The sequence below is a fragment of the Schistocerca americana genome, chromosome X, assembly GCF_021461395.2.
Source record: "Schistocerca americana isolate TAMUIC-IGC-003095 chromosome X, iqSchAmer2.1, whole genome shotgun sequence".
NCBI lineage: Eukaryota > Metazoa > Arthropoda > Insecta > Orthoptera > Acrididae > Schistocerca > Schistocerca americana.
In genome coordinates, this window is record NC_060130.1 from 1,277,352 (window position 1) to 1,303,140 (window position 25,789).

The following is a 25,789-nucleotide window of genomic DNA, read 5'->3' on the forward strand; positions in this document are numbered from 1 at the left end:
ACGATGTATTGAATCTCGACGCAATTTGAGTGTTCCATCGTCATTAGGAGGCCCTGAGCGTTACAATTAACTACAAGTTTTGCGTCGGATTCGAAAATCTAGACTCACAGGAGCAAGACCATTAGGTGCCAGACGCTGCAATAGACCCTTGGAGTCGTCGTCTGGAGGCCGATGTATTGAGTCGCGACGCAATTTGAGTGTTCCATCGTCATTAGGAAGCCCTGAACGTTACAATTAACTATCGGTTTTGCGTCCGATTCGAAAATCTGGACTCACTGGAGAACGACCATAAGGTGCCCGAGGCAGCAATAGACCCTTGGAGACAAGTCGCCTTGAGGACGATGTATTTACTCTCGATGCAATTCGAGTGTTCCATTGTCATTAGGAGGCCCTGAACGTTACAATTAACTATCAGTTATGCGTTGGATTCGAAAATCTAGATTCACAGGAGAATGACCATTCGATGCCAAAGGCAGCAATCGACACTTGGAAACAAGTCGGCTGGAGGCCGCTGTGTAGAATCACGACGCAATTTGAGTGTTCCATCGTCATTAGGGGGCGCTGAATGTTACAATTAATTATCGGTTTCACGTCGGATTCGAAAATCTAGACTCACAGTAGAACGAACATAAGATGTCCGAGGCAGCAATATCACCTTGAAGACAAGCCGGCTGGGAGCCGATGTATTAAATCTCGACGCAATTTGAGTGTTCAATCGTCATTTGGAGTCCCTGAACGTTGCAATGAACTATCATTTTTACGTCGGATTCGAAAATCTAGACTTACAGGAGACGGACCATTAGGTGCCCGAGGCAGCAATAGCCCCCCGGAGACAAGTCGGCATGAGAATTGAATCTCGTTTCAATTTGAGTGTTCCATCGTCATTAGGAGGTACTGAACAATATAAATTGCAGTCCGTTTTGCGTCGGATTCGTATATCTGCACTCACAGGAGAATGCCCATAAGGTGAGCGAGGTAGAAATAGACCCATGGAGACAAGTCGGCTGGAGGACGATGTATTGAATCGCTACGCAATTTGAGTGTTCCATCGTCATTAGGAGGCCCTGAACGTTACAATTAACTATCAGATTTGCGTCGGATGCGATAATCTAGACTCACAGGAGAACGACCATATGGTGCCCGAGGCAGCAATATCCCCTTGGAGACAAGTCGGCTGGAGGACGACGTATTGAATCTCGACGCAATTTGAGTGCTCTGTCGTCATTAGGAGGCCCTGAACGTTACAATTAACTATTAGTTTTGCGTCGGATTCGAAAATCTAGACTCACAGAAGAACGACGATAAGGTGCCCGAGGCAGCAAAATCCCCTTGTAGACAAGTCTGCTGTAGGACGATGTATTGAATCTCGACGCAATTTGAGTGTTCCATCGCCATTAGGAGGCCCTGAACTTTACAATTAACCATCAGTTTTCGGTCGTATTCGAAAATGTAGAATCAGGGGTGAACCGAGGCAGCAATAGACCCTTGGAGACAAGTCGGCTGGAGAACGATGTATTGAATCTCGATGCAATTTGAGTGTTCCATCGTCAATAGGAGGTTCTGAACTTTACAATTGGCAGTCCGTTTTGCGTAGAATTCGAATATCTTGACTCACAGGAGAGCGACCATAAAGGGACCGAGGTAGCAGTAGACCCATTGAGACAAGTCGACTGGAGGACGATGTATTGAATCTCGACGCAATTTGAGTGTTCCATCGTCATTAGGCGGCCCTGAACGTTACAATTAACTACCAGTTATGTGTCGGAATAGAAAATGTAGATTCACAGGAGAACGACCATAAGGCGCCCGAGGCAGCAGTGGACACTTGGAGACAAGTCGGCTGAAAGACGATGTATTGAATCTCGACGCAATTTCAGTATTCCATCGTTATTTTGAGTCCCGGAACGTTACAATTAACTATCGGTTATGCGTCGGATTCGAAAATCTAGACTCACAGGAGGCGGACCAAAAGGTGCCCGAGGCAGCAATATCCCCTTGTAGACAAGTCGGCTGGAGGACGATGTATTTATTTCTCGACGGAATTTGAGTGTTCCATCGTCATTAGGAGGCCCTTAACGTTACAATTAAATATCAGTTGTGCGTCGGATTCCAAAATCTAGACTCACAGGAGCAAGACCATTAGGTGCCAGAGGCAGCAATAGAACCTCGCGGGCTAGTCGGCTGGAGGACGATGTATTGAATCTTGATGCAATTTGAGTGTTCCATCGTCATTAGGAGGTTCTGAACGTTACAATTGGCAGTCCGTTTTGCGTCGGATTCGAATATCTGGATCTGCAGGAGACGGACCATATAGTGCCAGAGGCAGCAATATCCCCTTGGAGACATGTCGGCTGGAGGACGACGTATTGAATCTCGACGCAATTTTAGTGTTCTATCGTCATTAGGAGGCCCTGAACGTTTCAATTTTGCGTCGGATTCGAAAATCTAGACTCACAGTAGAACGACCATAAGGTGCCGGAGGCAGGAATAAACCCTTGGAGACAAATCGGCTGGAGGACGATGTATTGAATCTCGACGCAATTTAAGTGTTCCATCGTCATTAGGAGGCCCTGAACGTTACAATTAACTATCAGTTATGCGTCGGATTCTAAAATCTAGACTCACAGGAGAACGACCATAAGGTGTCCGAGGCAGCAATATCCCCTTGGAGACAAGTCGGCTGGAGGACGATGTATTGAATCTCGATGCAATTTGAGTGTTCCATCGTCATTAGCAGGCTCTGCATGTTACAATTGGCAGTCTGTTTTGCGTTGGATTCTAATATCTGCACTCACAGGAGAACGACCATAAGGTGAGCGAGGTAGCAATGGACCCATGTAGACAATTCCGTTGGAGGACGATGTATTGAATTTCGACGCTATTTGAGTGTTCCATCGTCTTTAGGAGGCCCTGAACGTTACAATTAACTATCAGTTATGCGACGGATTCTAAAATCTAGACTCATAGGAGAACGACCATAAGTTGCCAGAAGCAGCAATAGACCCTTGGAGACAAATCGACTGGAGGACGATGTATTGAATCTCGACGCAATTTGTGTGTTCCATCGTCATTAGGAGGCCCTTAACGTTACAATTAAATATCAGTTTTGCGTCGGATTCCAAAATGTAGACTCACAGGTGCAAGACCATTAGATGCCAGAGGCAGCAATAGACCCTCGGAGGCAAGTCGGCTGGAGGACGATGTACTGGATCTTGATGCAATTTGCGTGTTCCATCGTCATTAGGAGACTCTGAACGTTACAATTGGCAGTCCGATTTGCGTCGGATTCGAATATCAGGAACTACAGGAGACGGACCAAATGGTGCCCGATGCAGCCATATACCCTAGGAGACAAGTCGGGTGGAGGACGACGCATTAAATCTCGACGCAATTTTAGTGTTCTATCGTCATTAGGAGGCCCTGAACGTTTCAATTTTGCGTCGGATTCGAAAATCTAGACTCACAGAAGAAAGGACGATAAGGTGCCCGAGGCATCAATATCCCCTTGTAGACAAGTCGGCTGGAGGACGATGTATTGAATCTCGACGCAATTGAGTGTTACTTCGTCATTAGGAGGCCCTGATTGTTACAATTAACTATCATTTTTGCGTCTGATTCGAAAATCTAGTCTCACAGGGGAAGGACCGTATGGTGCCCGAGGCAGCTATATTCCCCTTGGAGTCAAGTGGCTGGAGGACGATGTATTGAATCTCGAAGCAATTTTAGTGTTCCATCGTCATTATGAGGCCCTGAACGTTACAATTAACTATCAGTTATACATCGGATTCTAAAATCTAGACTCACAGGAGAACGACCATAAGGTGTCCGAGGCAGCAATATCCCCTTGGAGACAAGTCGGCTGGAGGACGATGTATTGTATCTCGATGCAATTTCAGTGTTCCATCGTCATTAGGAGACTTTGAAAGTTGCAATTGGCAGTCCGCTTTGCGTTGGATTCGAATGTCTGCACTCACAAGAGAACGACCATAAGGTGAGCGAGGTAGCAATAGACCCATGGAGACAATTCGGTTGGAGAACGATGCATTGAATCGCAACGCAATTTGAGTGTTCCATCGTCATTAGGAGGCCCTGAACATTATAATTAACTATCAGATTTCCGTCGGATTCGAAAATCTAGACTTTCAGGAGAACGACAAGTAGGTGCCACAGGCAGCAATAGACCCTTGGCGACAAGTCGGCTGGAAGACGATGTATTGAATCTCGACGCAATTTGAGTGTTCCATCTTCATTAGGAGGCGCTGAATGTTACAATTAACTATCAGTTTTGCGTCGGGTCCGAAAATCTAGACTCACAGGAGAACGACCATAAGGTGCCCGAGGCAGGAATATCCCCTACGAGACAAGTCGGCTGGAGGACGATGTATTGAATCTCGACGCAATTTGTGTGTTCCATCGTCATTAGGAGGCCCTTAACGTTACAATTAAATATCAATTTTGCGTCGGATTCCAAAATGTAGACTCACAGGAGCAAGACCATTAGGTGCCAGAGGCAGCAATAGACCCCTGGAGACAAGTCGGCTGGAGGAAGATGTACTGAATCGCGACGCAATTTGAGTGTTCCATCGTCATTAGGAGGCCCTGAACGTTACAATAAACCATCAGTTATGCGAAGGATTCTAAAATCTAGACTCTCAGGAGAACGACCAATAGGTGTCCGAGGCAGCAATATCCCCTTGGAGACAAGTCGGCTGGAGGACGATGTATTGAATCTCGATGCAATATGAGTGTTCCATCGTCATTAGCAGGCTCTGAATGTTACAATTGGCAGTCCGTTTTGCGTTGGATTCGAATATCTGCACTCACAGGAGAACGACCATAAGGTGAGCGAGGTAGCAATAGACCCATGTAGACAATTCGGTTTGAGGACGATGTATTGAATTTCGACGCAATTTGAATGTTCCATCGTCATTAGGAGGCCCTGAACGTTACAATTATCTATCAGTTAAGCGTCGGATTCTAAAATCTAGACTCACAGGAGAACGACTATAAGGTGTCCGAGGCAGCAATATCCCCTTGGAGACAAGTCGGCTGGAGGACGATGTATTGAATCTCGACGCAATTTGAGTGTTCCATCGTTATTAGGAGGCCCTGAACGTTACAATTAACTGTCAGTTTTTCGTCGTATTCGAAAATCTAGACTCACAGTAGAACGACCATAAGGTGCCCGAGGCAGGAATAGACCCTTGGAGTCAAATCGGCTGGAGGACGATGTATTGAATCTCGACGCAATTTGAGTGTTCCATCGTCATTAGGAGGCCCTGAACGTTACAATTAACTATCAGTTTCGCGTCGGATACGAATATCTAGACTCACAGGAGTACGACCATAAGTTGCCAGAAGCAGCAATAGACCCTTGGAGACAAGTCGTCTGGAGGACGATGTTTTGAATCGCGGCGCAATTTGAGTGTTCCATCGCCATTAGGAGGCCCTGAACGTTACAATTAACTATCAATTTTGCGTCGGATTCGAAAAGGTAGAATCAGAGGGGAACGACCGTAAGGTGCCCGAGGCAACAATAGACCCTTGGAGACAAGTCGGCTGAATGACAATAAATTGAATCTTGATGCAATTTGAGTGTTCCATCGTCATTAGCAGGCTCTGAACGTTACAATTGGCAGTCCGTTTTTCGTCGGATTCGAATACCTGGACCTACAGGAGACAGACCATTTGGTGCCCGAGGCAGCAATGTCCCCTTGTAGACAAGTCGGCTGGAGGACGATGTATTGAATCTCGACGCAATTTGAGTGTTCCATCGTTATTAGGAGGCCCTGAACGTTACAATTAACTGTCAGTTTTTCGTCGTATTCGAAAATCTAGACTCACAGTAGAACGACCATAAGGTGCCCGAGGCAGGAATAGACCCTTGGAGTCAAATCGGCTGGAGGACGATGTATTGAATCTCGACGCAATTTGAGTGTTCCATCGTCATCAGGAGGCCCTGAATGTTACAATTAACTATCATCTCTGCGTCGGATTCGAAAATCTAGTCTCACAGGGGAAGGACCATATAGTGGCCGAGGCAGCTATATTCCCCTTGGAGACAAGTGGCTGGAGGACGATGTATTGAATCTCGACGCAATTTGAAAGTTCCATCGTCATTAGGAGGCCCTGAACGTTACAATTAACTATCAGTTATGCGTCGGATTCTAAAAACTGGACTCACAGGAGAACGACCATAAGGTGTCCGAGGCAGCAATATCCCCTTGGAGACAAGTCGGCTGGAGGACGATGTATTGAATCTCGATGCAATTTCAGTGTTCCATCGTCATTAGGAGACTCTGAATGTTACAATTGGCAGTCCGCTTTGCGTTGGATTCGAATATCTGCACTCACAGGGGAACGACCATAAGGTGTGCGAGGTAGCAATAGACCCATGGAGGCAATTCGGTTGGAGGACGATGTATTGAATCGCAACGCAATTTGATTGTTCCATCGTCATTAAGAGGCCCTGAACGTTATAATTAACTATCAGATTTGCGTTGGATTCGATAATCTAGACTCACAGGAGGACGACCACAAGGTGCCCGAGGCAGCAATAGACCCTTGTAGACAAGTAGCCTGGAGGACGATGTATTGAATCTCGACGCAATTTGAGTGTTCCATCGTCATTAGGAGGCCCTGAACGTTACAATTAACTATCAGTTTCGCGTCGGATACAAAAATCTAGACTCAAAGGTGCACGACCATAAGTTGCCGGAAGCAGCTATATCCCCTTGGTGGCAAGTCGGCTGGAGAACAACGTATTGAATCTCGACGCAATTTTAGTGTTCCATCGCCATTAGGAGGCCCTGAACGTTGCTATTAACTATCCGTTTTGCGTCGGATTCGAAAATGTAGAATCATAGGTGAACGACCATAAGGTGCCCGAGGCAGCAATAGGCCCTTGGAGACAAGTCGGCTGAATGACGTTGTATTAAATCTTGATGCAATTTGACTGTTCCATCGTCATTAGGAGGCCCTAAACGTTACAATTAACTACAAGTTTTGCGTCGGATTCGAAAATCTAGACTCACAGGAGACAGACCATATGGTGCCCGAGGCAGCAATGTCCCCTTGGAGACAAGTCGGCTGGAGTACGACGTATTGAATCTCGACGCAATATTAAAGTTCTATCGTCATTAGGAGGCCCTGAACGTTTCAATTTAGCGTCGGATTCGAAAATCTAGCCTCACAGAAGAACGACGATAAGGTGCCCGAGGCAGCAATATCCCCTTGGAGACAAGTCGACTGGAGGACGATGTAATGAATCTCGACGGAATTTGAGTGTTACATCGTCATTAGGAGGCCCTTAACGTTACAATTAAATATCAGTTTTGCGTCGGATTCGAAAATCTAGACTCACATGAGCAAGACCATTAGGTGCCAGAGGCAGCAAAAGACCCTCGGAGGCAAGTCGGCTGGAGGACGATGTATTGAATCGCGACGCAATTTGAGTGTTCTATCGTCATTAGGAGGCCCTGAACGCTACAATTAACTATTAGTTTTGCGTCGGATTCGAAAATCTACACTCACAGGAGATCGACAATAAGGTGCCCGAGGCACCAATAGACCCTCGGAGACAAGTCGCCTGGATTACGATGTATTGAATCTCGACGCAATTTGGGTGTTCCATCGTCATTAGGAGGCCCTGAACGTTACAATTCACTATCAGTTTTGCGTAGGATTCGAAATTCTAGACTTACAGGAGTTGGTCCATATGGTGACCGAGGCAGCAATAGACCCTTGGAGGCAGGTCGGCTGGAGGACGATGTATTGAATCTCGGCGTAATTTGAGTGTTCCATCGCCATTAAGAGGTCTTGAACGTTACAATTAACTATCAGTTTCGCGTCGGATTCGAAAATCTAGACTCACAGGAGACGGACCATATGGTGCCCGAGGCAGCTATATCCACTTGGAGACAAGTCGGCTGGAGGACGACGTATTGAATCTCGACGCAATTTCAGTGGTTTTATCGTCATTAGGAGGCCCTGAACTATTAGTTTAGCGTCGGATTCGAAAATCTAGACTCACCGAATAACGACGATAAGGTTCCCGTTGCAGCAATAGCCCCTTGGAAACAAGTCGGCTAGAGGACGATGTATTGAATCTCGACGCAATTTGAGTGTTCTATCGTCGTTAAGAGGCGCTGAACGTTACAATTAACTATCAGTTATGCGACGGATTCGATAATCTACACTCACAGGAGATCGACAATAAGGTGCCCGAGGCACCAATAGACCCTTGGAGACAAGTCGCCTGGAGGACGATGTATTGAATCTCGATGCGATTTGAGTGTTCCATCGTCATTAGGAGGTTCTGAACGTTACAATTATCAGTCCATTTTGCGTCGAATTCGAATATCTTGACTCACAGTAGAACGACCATAAAGTGACCGAGGTTGCAGTAGACCCATGGAGACAAGTCGTCTGGAGGACGATGTATTGAATCTCGACGCAATTTGAGTGTTCCATTGTCATTAGGAGGCCCTGAACGTTACAATTAACTATCAGGTATATGTCGGAATAGAAAATGTAGATTCACAGGAGAACGATAATAAGGTGCCCGAGGCAGCAGTAGACCCTTGGAGACAAGTCCGCTGGAAGCCGCTGTATTGAATCTCGACGCAATTTGAGTGTTCCATCGTCATTAGGAGGCGCTGAACGTTACAATTAACTATCAGATTTGCGTCGGATTCGATAATCTAGACCCACAGCAGCACGACCATAAGGTGCCAGAGGCAGGAATAGACCCTTGGAGACAAATCGGCTGGAGGACGATATATTGAATCTCGACGCAATTTGAGTATTCCATCGCCATTAGGAGGCCCTGAACGTTACAATTAACTATCAGTTTTGCGTCGCATTCGAAAATGTAGAATCAGAGGAGAACGGCCATAAGGCGCCCGTGGCAACAATAGACCCTTGGAGACAAATCGGCTGGAAGACGATGTATTGAATCTCGACGCAATTTGAGTGTTCCATCGTCATTAGGAGGCGCTGAACGTTAGAATTAACTACAAGTTTTGCGTCGGATTCGATAATCTAGACTCACAGGGTCGGACCATATGGTGCCCGTGCGGCAATATCCCCTTGGAGACAAGTCGGCTGGAGGGCGACGTATTGAATCTCGATGCAATTTGAGTGTTCCATCGTCATTAGGAGGCTCTGAATGTTACAATTGGCAGTCCGTTTTGCGTTGGATTCGAATATCTAGACTCACAGTAGAACGACCATAAGGTGCCCGAGGCAGGAATACACCCTTAGAGACAAGTTGGCTGGAGGACGACGTATTGAATCTCGACGCAATTTTAGTGTTCTATCGTCATTAGGAGGCCGTGAACGTTTCAATTTTGCGTCGGATTCGAAATTCTAGACCCACAGGAGAAGGACTATATGGTGCCCGAGGCAGCAGTATCCCCTTAGAGACAGGTCGGCTGGAGGACGATGTATTGAATGTCGATGCAATTTGAGTGTTCCATCGTCATTCGGAGGCTCTGAACGTTACAATTGGCAGTCCGTTTTGCGTCGGATTCGAATATCTGGACTCACAGGAGAACGACCATACAGTGACCGAGGTAGCAGTAGACCCATGGGGACAAGTCGACTGGAGGACGATGTATTGAATTCTCGACGCAATTTGAGTGTTCCATCGTCAATAGGAGGCTCTGAACGTTACAATTAACTATCAGTTATGTGTCGGAATCGAAAAAGTAGAATCACAAGAGAACGACCATAAGGTGCCCGAGGCAGCAATAGACCGTTGGAGACACGTCAGCCGGAGGACGATGTATTGAATCGCGACGCAATTTGAGTGTTCCATCGTCATTAGGAGGCCCTGACCGTTACAATTAACCATCAGTTTTGCGTCGGATACGAAAATCTAGACTCACAGGAGACGGAGCATAAGGTGCCCGAGACAGCAATGTCCCTTTGGAGACAAGTCGGCAGGAGGACGCAATTTGAGTGTTCCATCGTCATTAGGAGGCTCCGAAGGTTACAATTAACTATCAGTTATGTGTCGGAATCGAAAATGTAGACTCACAGGAGATCGACCATAAGGTGCCCGAGGCAGCAATTGACCCTTGGAGACAAGTCGGCTGGAGGACGATGTACTGAATCTCGACGCAATTTGAGTGTTCTATCGTCATTAGGAGGCGCTGAACGTTACAATTAACTATCAGTTATGCGTCGGATCCGAAAATCTAGACTCACAGGAGATAGACCATAAGGTGCCCGAGGCAGCAATTGACCCTTGGAGACAAGTCGGCTGGAGGACGATGTATTGAATCGCGAAGCAATTTGAGTGTTCCATCGTCATTAGGAATCCCTGAGGGTTAAAATTAACTATCAGTTATGCGTCGGATCCGAAAATCTAGACTCACAGGAGATAGACCATAAGGTGCCCGAGGCAGCAATATCCCCTTGCAGACATGTCGGCTGGAGGACGATGTATTGAATCTCGACGCAATTAGGGTGTTGCATCGTCATTAGGAGGCATTAAACGTTACAATTAACTATCAGTTTTGCGTCGGATTAGAAAATCTAGACTCACAGGATTCGGACAATCAGGTGTCCGAGGCACCAATATCCCCCTGTAGACAACTCGGCTGGATGACGACGTATTGAATTCGACGCAATTTGAGTGTTCTATCGTCATTAGGAGGTACTGATCGTTACAATTAACTATCAGTTATGCGTCGGATCCGAAAATCTAGACTCAGAAGACAACGAAAATAAGGTGCCCGAGGCAATAATAGACCCTTGGAGACAAGGGGGCTGGAGGACGATGTATTGAATCTCGACTCAATTTGAAAGTTCCATCGTCATTAGGAGGCCCTTAACGTTACAATTAAATATCAGGTTGGCGTCGGATACGGAAATCTAGACTCACAGAAGCAAGACCATTAGGTGCCAGAGGCAGCAATAGACCCCTGGAGACAAGTCGGCTGGAGGACGATGTGTGGACTCTCGACGCAATTTGTGTGTTCCATCGTCATTAGGAGGCCCTGAACGTTACAATTAACTATCAGATATTCGTCGGATTCGAAAATCTAGACTCCCAGGAGAACGACAATTAGGTGCCACAGGCAGCAACAGACCCTTGGAGACAAATCGGCTGGAGGACGATGTATTGAATCGCGACACAATTTGAGTGTTCCATCGTCATTAGGAGGCCCTGACCGTTACAATTAACCATCAGTTTTTCGTCGGATACGAAAATCTAGACTCACACGAGACGGAGCATTAGGTGCCCGAGACAGCAATATCCCTTTGGAGACAAGTCGGCTGGAGGACGATGTATTGAATCTCGAAGCAATTTCAGTGTTCCATCGTCATTAGGGGGCCCTGAACGTTACAATTAACCATCAGTTTTGAGTCGGATTCGAATATCTAGACTCACAGGAGACGGAACATAAGGTGCCCGAGACAGCAATATCCCTTTGGAAACAAGTCGGATGGAGGACGATGTATTGAATCTCGACGAAATTTCATTGCTCCATCGTCATTAGGAGGTCCTGAACGTTACAATTAACTGTTTTGCGTTGGATTCGAAATTCTAAACTCACAGGAGAAGGTCTATACGGTGCCCAAGGCAGCAATATCCCCTTGGAGACAAGTCGGCCGGAGGACGATGTATTGAATCTTGACGCAATTTGAGTGTTCTATCGTCATTAGGAGGCGCTGAACGTTACAATTAACTATCAGTTATGCGTCGGATCCGAAAATCTAGACTCACAGGAAAACGACCATAAGGTGCCCGAGGCAGCAATAGACCGTTGGAGACATGTCGACTGAAATACGATGTACTGAATCTTGATGCAATTTGAGTGTTTCATCGTCATTAGGGGGCTCTGAACGTTACAATTGGCTGTCAGTTTTGCGTCGGATTCGAATATCTGGACCTACAGGAGACGGACCATATGGTGCCCGAGGCAGCAATATACCCATGGAGACAAGTCGGCTGGTGGACGATGTATTGAATCTCGACTCAATTTGAATGTTCCATCGTCATTAGAAGGCCCTTAACGTAACAATTAAATGTCAGTTTGCCGTCGGATTCGAATTCTAGACTCACAATAGCATGACCATTAGGTGTTAGAGGCAGCAATAGAGCCCTTGGAGACAAGTCGGCTGGAGGACGATGTATTGAATCGCGACGCAATTTGAGTGTTCCATCGTCATTTGGAGGCCCTGAACGTTACAATTAACCATCATTTTTGCGTCGGATTTGATATTCTAGACGCACAGGAGAAGGAATATATGGTGCCCGAGGCAGCAATTACCCCTTAGAGACAAGTCCGCTGGAGGACGATGTATGTAATCTCGATGCAATTTGAGTGTTCCATCGTCATTAGGAGGCCATGAACGTTACAATTAAGCATCAGTTTTGCGTCGGATTCGAAAATCTACACTCACAGGTGCAAGACCATTAGGTGCCAAAGGCAGCATCTGACCCTTGGAGACAAGTCGGCTGGAAGACGATGTATTAAATCGCGACGCAATTTGAGTGTTCCATCGGCATTAGGAGGCCCTGAACGTTACAATTAACAATCAGTTTTGAGTCGGATTCGAATATCTAGACTCACAGGAGACAAAACATAAGGTGCCCGAGACAGCAGTATCCCTTTGGAGACAAGTCGGCTAGAGGACGATGTATTGAATCTCGACGCAATTTGAGTTTTCCATCATCAATAGGAGGTCTTGAACGTTACAATTAACTATCAGTCATGCGTCGGATCCGAAAATCTAGACTCACAGGAGACGGACCATACGGTGCCCGAGGCAGCAATAGCCCCTTGGAGACAAGTCGGCTGGAGGACGATGTATTGAATCTCCACGCAATTTGAGAGTTCTATCGTCATTAGGAGGCGCTGAACGTTACAATTAACTATCAGTTATGCGTTGGATCCGTAAATCTAGTATCACAGGAGAACGACCATAAGGTGCCCGAGGCAGCAATTGACCCTTGGAGACAAGTAAGCTGGAGGACGACGTATTGAATCTCGACGCAATTTCAGTGTTCCGTCGTCATTAGGAGGCCCTGAACGTTACAATTAACTATCAGTTATGTGTCGGAATCGAAAAAGTAGACTCACAGGAGAACGACCATAAGGTGCCAGAGGCAGCAATAGACCGTTGGAGACAAGTCGGCTGGAGGACGATTTATTGAATAGCGACGCAATTTGAGTGTTCCATCGTCATTAGGAGGCCATGAACGTTACAATTAACCATCTGTTTTGCGTCGGATTCGAATCTCTCGACTCACAAGAGAAGGACTATATGGTGCCCGAGGCAGCAATATCCCCTTGTAGACAAGTCGGCTGGAGGACGATGTATTGAATCTCGACGCAATTTGAGTGTTCTATTGTCATTAGGAGGCACTGAACGTTACAATTAACTATCAGTTATGCGTCGGATCCGAAAATCTAGACTCACAGGAGAACGACCATAAGGTGCCCGAGACAGCAATATCCCTTTGGAGACAAGTCGGCTGGAGGACGATGGATTGAATCTCGACGAAATTTCAGTGCTCCATCGTCATTAGGAGGTCCTGAACGTTACAATTAACTGTTTTGCGTTGGATTCGAAATTCTAGACTCACAGGAGAAGGTCTATACGGTGCCCAAGGCAGCAATATCCCCTTGGAGACAAGTCGGCTGGAGGACGATGTATTGAATCTCGACGCAATTTGAGTGTTCTATCGTCATTAGGAGGCACTGAACGTTACAATTAACTGTCATTTTTGCGTCGGATTCGAAAATCTAGACTCACAGGAGACGGACCATTAGGTGCCCGAGGCAGCAATAGACCTTTGGAGACAAGTCGGCCGGAGGACGATGTATTGAATCTCGTTGCATTTTGAGTTTTCTTTCTTCATTAGGAGACTCTGAACGTTACAATTGTCAGTCCGTTTTGTGTCGGATTCGATCATCTGGACCCACAGGAGAACGACCATAAAGTGAGCGATGTAGCAATAGACCCATGGAGACAGGTCGGCTGGAGGACAATGTATTGAATCGCGACGCAATTTCAGTCTTCCATCGTCATTAGGAGACCCTGAACGTTACAATTCACTATCAGTTTTGCGTCGGATTCGATAATCTACACTCACAGGAGAACGACCATAAGGTGCCCGAGGCAGCAATAGACCGTTGGAGACATGTCGACTGAAGGACGATGTATTGAACCTTGATGCAATTTGAGTGTTTCATCGTCATTAGGAGTCCCTTAACGTTACAATTAAATATCAGTTTTGCGTCGGATTCGAAAATCTACACTCACAGGAGCAGGACCAGTAGGTGCCATTGGCAGCAATTGCCCCTTGGAGACAAGTCGCCTGGAGGACAATGTATTGAATCTCGACGCAATATAAGTGTTCCATCGTCATTAGGAGGCCCTGAAGGTTACATTTAACTATCAGTTAAGCGTCGGATCCGAAAATCTAGACTCACAGGAGAACGACCATAAGGTGCCCTAAGCAGCAATAGAACCTTGGCGACAAGTCGGCTGGAGGACGATGTATTGAATCTCGACGCAATTTGAGCGTTCCATCGCCATTTGGAGGTCTTGAACGTTACAATTAACTATCAGTTTTGCGTCGGATACGATAATCTAGACTCACAGGAGCAAGCCATTAGGTGCCAAATGCAGCAATTGACCCTTGGAGACAAGTCGGCTGGAGAGCGATGTATTGAATCGCGACGCAATTTGAGTGTTCCATCGTGATTAGGAGGCCCTGAACGTCACAATTAACCATCAGTTTTGCGTCGGATTCGAATTTCTAAACTCACAATAGAAGGACTATATGGTGCCCGAGGCAGCAATATCCCCTTGGAGACAAGTGTGCTGGAGGACGATGTATTGAATCTCGACGCAATTAGAGTCTACCATCATCATTATGAGGCTCTGAACGTTACAATTAGCAGTCCGTTTTGCGTCGGATTCGAATATCTGGACACACAGGAGAACGACCATAAGGTGACCGAGGTAGCAGTAGACCCATGGAGACAAGTCGACTGGAGGACGATGTATTGAATCTCGACGCAATTTGAGTGTTCCATCGTCATTAGGAGGCCCTGAACGTTACAATTAACTATCAGTTATGAGTCGGAATCGAAAAAGTAGACTCACAGGAGAACGACCAAAAGGTGCCAGAGGCAGCAATAGACCGTTGGAGACAAGTCGGCTGGAGGACGATTTATTGAATAGCGACGCAATTTGAGTGTTCCATCGTCATTAGGAGGCCGTGAACGTTACAATTAACCATCAGTTTTGCGTCGGATTCGAATCTCTAGACTCACAGGAGAAGGACTAAATGGTGCCCGAGGCAGCAATATCCTCTTGTAGACAAGTCGGCTGGAGGACGATGTATTGAATCTCGACGCAATTTGAGTATTCTATCGTCATTAGCAGGAGCTTAACGTTACAATTAGCTGTCCGTTATGCGTCGGATTCGAAAATCTAGACTCACAGGAGGCGGACCATAATGTGCCCGAGGCAGCAATATCCCCTTGTAGACACGTAGTCCAGAGGACGACGTATTGAATCTCGACGCAATTTGAGTGTTCTATGGTCATTAGGAGGCGCTGAACGTTACTATTAACTATCATTTTGGCGTCGGATTCGAAAATCTAGACTCACAGGAGACGGACCACATGGTGCCCGAGGCAGCAATATCCCGTTGGAGACAAGTCGGCGGGAGGTCGATGTATTGCATCTCGACGCAATTGAGTGTTCCATCGTGATTAGGAGGCCCTGAACGTTACAATTAACTACAAGTTTTGCGTCGGATACGAAAATCTAGACTCACAGGGGACGGACCATATGGTGCCCGAGGCAGCAATATCCCCTTGGAGGCAAGTCTACTGGAGGACGATGTATTGAATATCGACGCAATTTGAGTGTTCCATCGTCATTAGGAGTCCCTTAACGTTACAATTAAATATCAGTTTTGCGTCGGATTCGAAAATCTACACTCACAGGAGCAAGACCATTAGGTGCCAAAGGCAGCAATTGACCCTCGGAGACAAGTCGACTGGAGGAAGATGTATTGAATCGCGACGCAATTTGAGTGTTCCATCGTCATTAGGAGGCCCTGAACGTTACAAGTAACCATCTTTTTTGCGTCGGATTGGATAATCTACACTCACAGGAGAACGACTATAAAGTGCCCGACGCAGCAATAGACCCTTGGAGACAAGTCGCCTGGAGGACAATGTATTGAATCTCGACGCAATATAAGTGTTCCATCGTCATTAGGAGGCCCTGAACGTTACATTTAACTATCAGTTAAGCGTCGGATCCGAAAATCTAGACTCTCAGGAGAACGACCATAAGGTGCCCGAAGCAGCAATAGAACCTTGGAGACAAGTCGGCTGGAGGACGATGTATTAAATCGCGACGCAATTTGAGTGTTATATCGTCATTAGGAGGCCCTGAACGTTACAATTAACCATCAGTTTTGCGTCGGATTCGAATATCTAGACTCACAGGAGAAGGACTATATGGTGCCCGAGACAGCAATATCCCTTTGGAGACAAGTCGGCTGGAGGACGATGTATTGAATCGCGACGCAATTTGAGTGTTCCATCGTCATTAGGAGGCCCTGAACGTTACAATTAACTATCAGTTATGAGTCGGAATCGAAAAAGTAGATTCACAGGAGAACGACCATAAGGTGCCAGAGGCAGCAATAGACCGTTGGAGACAAGTCGGCTGGAGGACGATTTATTGAAATGCGACGCAATTTGAGTGTTCCATCGTCATTAGGAGGCCATGAACGTTACAATTAACCATCAGTTTTGCGTCGGATTCGAATCTCTAGACTCACAGGAGAAGGACTATATGGTGCCCGAGGCAGCAATATCCCCTTGGAGACAAGTCGGGTGGAGGACGATGTATTGAATCTCGACGCAATCTGAGTATTCTATCGTCATTAGCAGGCGCTGAACGTTACAATTAGCAGTCCGTTTTGCGTCGGATTCGAAAATATAGACTCACAAGAGGCGGACCATAATGTGCCCGAGGCAGCAATGTCCCCTTTTAGACAAGTAGTCCAGAGGACGACGTATTGAATCTCGACGCAATTTGAGTGTTCTATGGTCATTAGGAGGCGCTGAACGTTACTATTAACTATCTTTTTTGCGTCGGATTTGATAATCTACACTCACAGGAGAACGACCATAAAGTGCGCGACGCAGCAATATACCCTTAGAGACAAGTCGCCTGGAGGACAATGTATTGAATGTCGACGCAATATAAGTGTTCCATCGACATTAGGAGGCCCTGAACGTTACATATAACTATCAGTTAAGCGTCGGATCCGAAAATCTAGACTCACAGGAGAACGACCATAAGGTGCCCGAAGCAGCAATAGAACCTTGGAGACAAGTCGGCTGGAGGACGATGTATTGAATCTCGACGCAATTTGAGTGTTCCTTCGTCATTAGGAAGTCTTGAACGTTACATTTAACTATCATTTTTTCGTTGGATTCGAAAATGTAGACTCACAGGATTCGGACCACATGGTGCCCCTAGGCAGCAATATCCCGTTGGGGACAAGTCGGCGGGTGGACGATGTGTTGAGTCTCGACGTAATTTGAGTGTTCCATCGTCATTAAGAGGAACTGAACGTTACAAATAACTACAAGTCATGCGTCGGATTCGAAAATCTAGACTCACAGGAGGCGGACCATATGGTGCCCGAGGCTACAATATCCCCTTAGAGACAAGTCGGCTGGAGGACGACGTATTAAATCTCGACGCAATTTCAGTCTTCTATTGTCATTAGGAGGCCCTGAACGTTACAATTAACTATTAGTTTTGCGTCGGATTCGAAAATCTAGACTCACAGAGGAACGACGATAAGGTGCCCGAGGCAGCAATAGACCCTTGGAGACAAGTCGGCTGGAGGACGATGTATTGAATCTCGACGCAAATTGAGTGTTCCTTCGTCATTAGGAGGTCCAGAACGTTACAAATAACTATCAATTTTGCGACGGATTCGAAAATCTACAATCACAGGAGACGGACCACATGGTGCCCGAGCAGCAATATCTCGTTGGAGACAAGTCGGCGGACTGACGATGTATTGAATCTCGACGTAATTTGAGTGTTCCATCGTCATTTGGAGGCCCTGTACGTTACAATGAACCATCAGTTTTGCGTCGGATTCGAATTTGTAGACTCACAGGAGAAGGACAATATGGTGCCCAAGGCAGCAATATCCCCTTGGAGACAAGTGTGCTGGAGGACGATGTACTAAATCTCGACGCAATTAGAGTCTTCCATCATCATTAGGAGGCTCTGAACGTTACAATTAAGAGTCCGTTTTGCGTCGCATTCGAATATCTGGACTAACAGGACAACGACCATAAGGTGACCGAGGTAGCAGTAGACCCATGGAGACAATTCAGCTGGAGGACGATGAACTGATTCTCGACGCAATTTGAGTGTTTCATCGTCATTAGGAGGCCCTGAACGTTACAATTATCTACAAGTTTTGCGTCGGATTCGAATATCTAGTCTCACAGGCGACGGACCATATGGTGCCCGAGGCAGCAATATCCCCTTGTAGACAAGTTCGCTGGAGGACGACGTATTGAATCTCGACGCAATTTGAGTGTTCTATCGTCATTGGGAGGCGCTGAACGTTACAATTAACTATCATTTTCGTGTCGGATTCGAAAATCTAGACTCACAGGAGACGGACCATATGGTGCCCGAGGCAGCAATATCCATTTGGAGACAAGTCGGCTGCAGAACGATGTATTGAATCTCGACGCAATTTTAGTGTTCCATCGTCATTAGGAGAGCATGAACGTAAAAATTAGCTATCAGTTTTGCGGCGGATTCGAAATTCTAGACTCACAGGAGAAGGACTAAATGGTGCACAAGGCAGGAACATCCCCTTGGAGACAAGTCGGCTGGAGGACGATGTATTGAATCCTGACGCAATTTTAGTGTTCCATCGTCATTAGGTGGCTCTGATCGTTACAATTAGCAGTCTGCTTTGCGTCGAATTCGAATATCTGGACTCACAGGAGAACGAAGATAAGGTGACCGAGGTAGCAGTAGACCCATGGAGACAAGACGGCTGGAGGACGATGTATTGATTCTCGACGCAATTTGAGTGTTCCATCGTCATTAGGAGGCCCTGAACGTTACAATTAACTATCAGTTATGTGTCGGAATCGAAAAAGTAGACTCACAGGAGAACGACCATAAGGTGCCCGAGGCAGCAATGGACGCTTGGAGACAAGTCGGCTGAAGGACGATGTATAGAATCTCGACGCTATTTCAGTGTTACCTCGTCACTAGGAGGCCCTGAACGTTACAATTAACTATCAGTTTTGCGTCGGATTCGAAAATCTAGACTCAGAGGACAACGACCATAAGGTGCCCGAGGCAGCAATAGACCGTTGGAGACAAGTCGGCAGAATGACGATGTATTGAATCTTGATGCAATTTGAGTGTTCCATCGTCATTAGGAGGCTCTGAACGTTACAATTGGCACTCCGTTTTGCGTCGGATTCGAATATCGTGACCTACAGGAGACGGACCATATGGTGCCCGAGGCAGCAATAGCCCCTTGGAGACAAGTCGGCTGGAGGACTATGTATTGAATCTCGACGCAATTTGAATGTTCCATCGTCAATAGGAGGCCCTGAACGTTACAATTAACCATTAGTTTTGCGACGGATTCGAAAATCTAGACTCACAGGAAAACGAACATAAGGTGCCCGAGGCAGCAATTGACCCTTGGAGACAAGTCGGCTGGAGGACGACGTATTGAATCTCGACGCAATTTGAGTGTTCTATCGTCATTTGGAGGCCATGAACGTTACAATAGGCAGTCCGTTTTGAGTCGGATTCGAATATCTGGACTCACAGGAGAACGAAGATAAGGTGAACGAGGGAGCAGTAGACCCATGGAGACAAGTCGGCTGGAGGTCGATGTATTGAATCTCGACGCAATTTGAATGTTCCATCGTCATTTGGGGGCCCTGAACGTTACAACATAACTATCAGTTATGTGTCGGAATCGAAAATGTAAACTCACAGGAGAACGACCATAAGGTGCCCGAGGCAGCAATGGACGCTTGGAGACATGTCGGCTGAAGGACGATGTATTGAATTTCGACGCTATTTCAGTGTTCCATCGTCATTAGGAGGCCCTGAACGTCACAATTAACTATCAGTTTTGCGTCGGATTCAAAAATGTAGACTCAGAGGAGAACGACCATAAGGTGCCTGAGGCAGCAATAGTCCTTTGGAGACAAGTCGGCTGAATGACGATGTATCGAATCTTGATGCAATTTGAGTGTTGCACCGTCATTAGGAGGCTCTGAACGTTACAATTGGCAGTCCATTTAGCGACGGATTCGAATATCTGGACCTACAGGAGACGGACAATATGGTGCCTGGTGCAGCAATATCCGCTTGGTGACAAGTCGATTGGCGGACGATGTATTGAATCTCGACGCAATTTGAGTGTTCCATCGTCATTAGAAGGCCATGAACGTTACAATTAACCAACTGTTTTGCGTCGGATTCGAAAATCTAGACTCACATTAGGCGGACCATAAGGTGCACGTGGCAGCAATATCCCCTTGGAGAAAAGTCACCTGGAGGACGATGTATTGAATCTCGACGCAATTTGAGTGTTCTATCGTCTTTAGGAGGCGCTGAACGTTACAATTAACTATCACTTATGCGTCGGATCTGATAATCTAGACTCACAGGAGAACCACCATAAGGTGCCCGAGGCAGCAATTGACCCTTGGAGACAAGTCGGCAGGAGGACGTTGTATTGAATCGCGACACAATTTGAGTGTTCCATCGTCATTAGGAGGCCCTGAACGTTACAATTAACCATCAGTTTTGCGTTGGATTCGAAATTCTAGATTCACAGGAGAAGGACTATATGGTGCACGAGGCAGTAATATCCCTTTGGAGACAAGTCGGCTGGAGGACGATGTATTGAATCTCGACGCAATTAGAGTGTTCCAACGTCATTAGGAGGCCCTGAACGTTACAATTAACTATTAGTTTTGCGTCGGATTCGATATTCTAGACTCACAGAGGAACGACGATAAGGTGCCAGAGGCAGCAATATCCCCTTGCAGACAAGTCGGCTGGAGGACGATGTATTGAATCTCGACGCAAGTTGAGTGTTCCATCGTCATTAGGAGGCCATGAACGTTACAATTAACTATCAGTTTTGCGTCGGATTCGAAAATCTAGACTCACAGGAGACGGACCATATGGTGCACGTGGCAGCAATATCCCCTGGTAGACAAGTCGTCTAGAGGACGACGTATTGAATCTCGACGCAATTTGAGTGTTCTATGGTAATTAGGGGGCCTTGAACGTTACAATTAACTATCATTTTTGCGTCGGATTCGAAAATCTAGACTCACAGAAGACGGACCACATGGTGCGCGAGGCAGCAATAACCCGTTGGAGACAAGTCGACGGGAGGTCGATGAAATGGATCTCGACGCAATTTAGTGTTCCATCGTGATTAGGAGGCCCTCAACGTTATAATTAACTACAAGGTTTGCGTCGGATCCGAAAATCTAGACTCACAGGAGACGGACCATTAAGTGCCAAAGGCAGCAATTGACCCTTGGAGACATGTCGGCTGGAGGACGGTGTATTATATCGCGACGCAATTTGAGTGTTCCATCGTCATTAGGAAGATCTGAACGTTACAATTAACCATCAGTTTTGCGTCGGATTCGAAAATCTAGACTCACAGGAGACGGAGCATAAGGTGCCCGAGACAGCAATAACCGTTTGAAGACAATTCGGCTGGAGGACGATGTATTGAATCTCGACGCAATTTGAGTGGTCCACCGTCATTAGGTGGTCCTGATCGTTACAATTAACTATCTGTTTTGCGTCGGATTCGAAATTCTAGACTCACAGGAGAAGGACTATATGGTGCCCAAGGCAGCAATATCCACTTGGAGGCAAGTCTGCCGGAGGACGATGTATTGATTCTCGACGCAATTAGAGTGTTCCATCATCATTAGGAGGCTCTGAACGTTACAATTAGCAGTCCGTTTTGCGTCGGATTCGAATATCTGGACACACATAAGAACGAAGATAAGGTGACCGAGGTAGCAGTAGACCCATGGAGACAAGTCGGCTGGAGGACGATGAATTGAATCTCGACGCAATTTGAGTGATCCATTGTCATTAGGAGGCCCTGAACGTTACAATTAACTATCAGTTATGTGTCGCAATCGAAAATGTAGACTCACAATAGGCGGACCATAAGGTGCACGAGGCAGCAATGGACACTTGGAGACAAGTCGGCTGAAGGACGATGTATTGAATTTCGACGCTATTTCAGTGTTCCATCGTCATTAGGAAGCCCTGAATGTTACAATTAACTATCAGTTTTGCGTCTGATTCGAAAATGTAGACTCAGAGGTGAACGACCATAAGGTGCCTGAGGCAGCAATAGACCATTGGAGACAGGTCGGCTGAATGACGATGTATTGAATGTTGATGCAATTAGAGTGTTCCATCGTCATTAGGAGGCTCTGAACGTTACAATTGGTAGTCCGTTTTGCGTCGGATTCGTATATCTGGACCTACAGGAGATGGACCATATGGTGCCAGAGGCAGCAGTATTACCTTGGTGACAAGTCGACTGGAGGACGATCTATTGAATCTCGACGCGATTTGAGTGTTCCATCGTCATTAGGAGGCCATGAACGTTACAACTAACCATCTGTTTTGCGTCGGATTCGAAAATCTAGACTCACAGGAGGCGGACCATAAGGTGCACGAGGCAGCAATATCCCCTTGGAGACAATTCGGCTGGAGGACGATGTATTGAATCTCGACGCAATTTGAGTGTTGCATGGTCATTAGGAGGCGCTGAACGTTACAATTAATTATCATTTTTGCGTCGGATTCGAAAATCTAGACTCACAGGAGGCGGACCATAAGGTGCACGAGGCAGCAATATCTCCTTGGAGACAAGTCGGCTGGAGGACGATGTATTGAATTCCGACGCAATTTGAGTGTTCCATCGTCATTAGGAGCCGCTGAACGTTACAATTAACAATCAGTTATGCGTCGGATCCGAAAATCTAGACTCACAGGAGAAGGACTATATGGTGCCCGAGGCAGTAATATCCCCTTGGAGACAAGTCGTCTAGAGGACGACGTATTGAATCTCGACGCAATTTGAGTGTTCCATCATCATTAGGAGGCTCTGAACGTTACATCTAGCAGTCCGTCTTGCGTCGGATTCGAATATCTGGACTCACGGGAGACGGAGCATAAGGTGCCCGAGACAGCAATAACCCTTTGGAGACAAGTCGGCTGAATGACGATGTATTGAATCTGGATGCAATTTTAGTGATCCATTGTCATTAGGAGGCTCTGAACGTTACAACTGGCAGTCCGGTTTTGCGTCGGATTCGAATATCTGGACCTACAGGAGACGGACCATCTGGTGCCCGAGACAGTAATATCCCCTTGGTGACATGTCGATTGGTGGACGATGTATTGAATCTCGACGCAATTTGAGTGTTCCATCGTCATTAGGAGGCCATGAACGTTACAATTAACCAACTGTTTTGCGTCGGATTCGAAAATCTAGACTCACAGGTGGCGGACCATAAGGTGCACGAGGCAGTAATATCCCCTTGGAGACAAGTCGGCTGGAGGACGAGGTATTGAATCTCGACGCAATTTGAGTGTTGTATCGTCATTAGGAGGCGCTGAACGTTACAATTAACTATCACTTATGCGTCGGATCCGAAAATGTAGACTCACAGGAGGCGGACAATAAGCTGCCCCAGGCAGCAATATCCCCTTGTAGACAAGTCGGCTGGAGGACGACGTATTGAATCTCGACGCAATTTGAGTATTCTATGGTCATTAGGAGTCGCTGAACGTTACAATTAACTATGATTTTTGCGTCGGATTCGAAAATCTAGACTCATAGGAGACGGACCACTTGGTGCCCGAGGCAGCAATAACCCGTTGGAGACAAGTCGGCGGGAGGTCGATGAATCGGATCTCGACGGAAATGAGTGTTCCATCGTGATTAGGATGCCCTCAACGTTACAATTAACTACAAGTTTTGAGTCGGATTCGAAAATCTAGACTCACAGGAGACGGACCATAAGGTGCCCGAGACAGCAATAAACCTTAGGAGACAAGTCGCCTGGAGGACGATGTATTGAATCTCGACGCAATTTGAGTGTTCCATCGTCATAAGGTGGTCCTGAACGTTACAATTAACTATCTGTTTTGCGTCGGATTCGAAATTCTAGACCCACAGGAGAAGGACTATATGGTGCCGAAGGCAGCAATATCCGCTTTTAGACAAGTCGGCTGGAGGACGATGTATTGAATCTCGACGCAATTAGAGTGTTCCATCATCATTAGGGGGCTCTGAACGTTACAATTAGCAGTCCGTTTTGCGTCGGATTCGAATATCTGGACTCACAGGTGAACGAAGATAAGGTGACCGAGGTAGCAGTAGACCCATGGAGACAAGTCAGTTGGAGGACGATGTATTGAATCTCCACGCAATTTGAGTGTTCCATCGTCATTAGGAGGCCCTGAACGTTACAATTAACTATCAGTTATGTGTCGGAATCGAAAATGTAGACTCACAGGAGAACGACCATAAGGTGCCCGAGGCAGCAATAGACCGTTGGAGACAAGTCGGCTGAATGACGATGTATTGAATCTTGATGCAATTTTAGTGTTCCATCGTCATTAGGAGGCTCTGAACGTTACAATTGGCAGTCCGTTTTGCGTCGGATTCGAATATCTGGACCTACAGGAGACGGACCACATGGTGCCCGAGGCAGCAATATCCCCTTGGTGACAAGTCGACTGGAGGACGATCTATTGATTCTCGACGCAATTTGAGTGTTCCATCGTCATTAGGAAGCCCTTAACGTTACAATTAAATATCAGTTTTTCGTCGGATTTCAAAAATCTAGACTCACAGGAGCAAGAACATTAGGTGCCAAGGCAGCAATTGACCCTTGGAGTCAAGTCGGCTGGAGGACGATATATTGACTCGCGACGCAATTTGAGTGTTCCATCGTCATTAGGAGGCCCTGAACGTTACAATTAACTATCTGTTTTGCGTCGGATTGGAAATTCTAGACTCACAGGAGAAGGACTATATGGTGCCCAAGGCAGCAATATCCCCTTGGAGACAAGTCGGCTGGAGTACGATGTATTGAATCTCGACGCAATTAGAGTGGTCCATCATCATTAGCAGGCTCTGAACGTTACAATTAGCTGTCCGTCTTGCGTCGGATTCGAATATCTGGACTCACAGGAGAACGAAGATAAGGTAAACGAGGTAGCAGTAGACCCATGGAGACAAGTCGGCTGGAGGACGATGTATTGAATCTCGACGCAATTTGAGAGTTCCATCGTCATTAGGAGGCCCTGAACGCTACAATTAACCATCAGTTTTGCGTCGGATTCGAAAATTTAGACTCACGGGAGACGGAGCATAAGGTGCCCGAGACAGCAATAACCCTTTGGAGACTAGTCGGCTGGAGGACGATGTATTGAATCTCGCCGCAATTTGAGAGTTCCATCGTCATTAGGAGGCCCTGAACGTTACAATTAACCATCAGTTTTGCGTCGGATTCGAAAATTTTGACTCACGGGAGACGGAGCATAAGGTGCCCGAGACAGCAATAACCCTTTGGAGACAAGTCGGCTGAATGACGATGTATTGAATCTTGATGCAATTTGAGTGATCCATCGTCATTAGGAGGCTCTG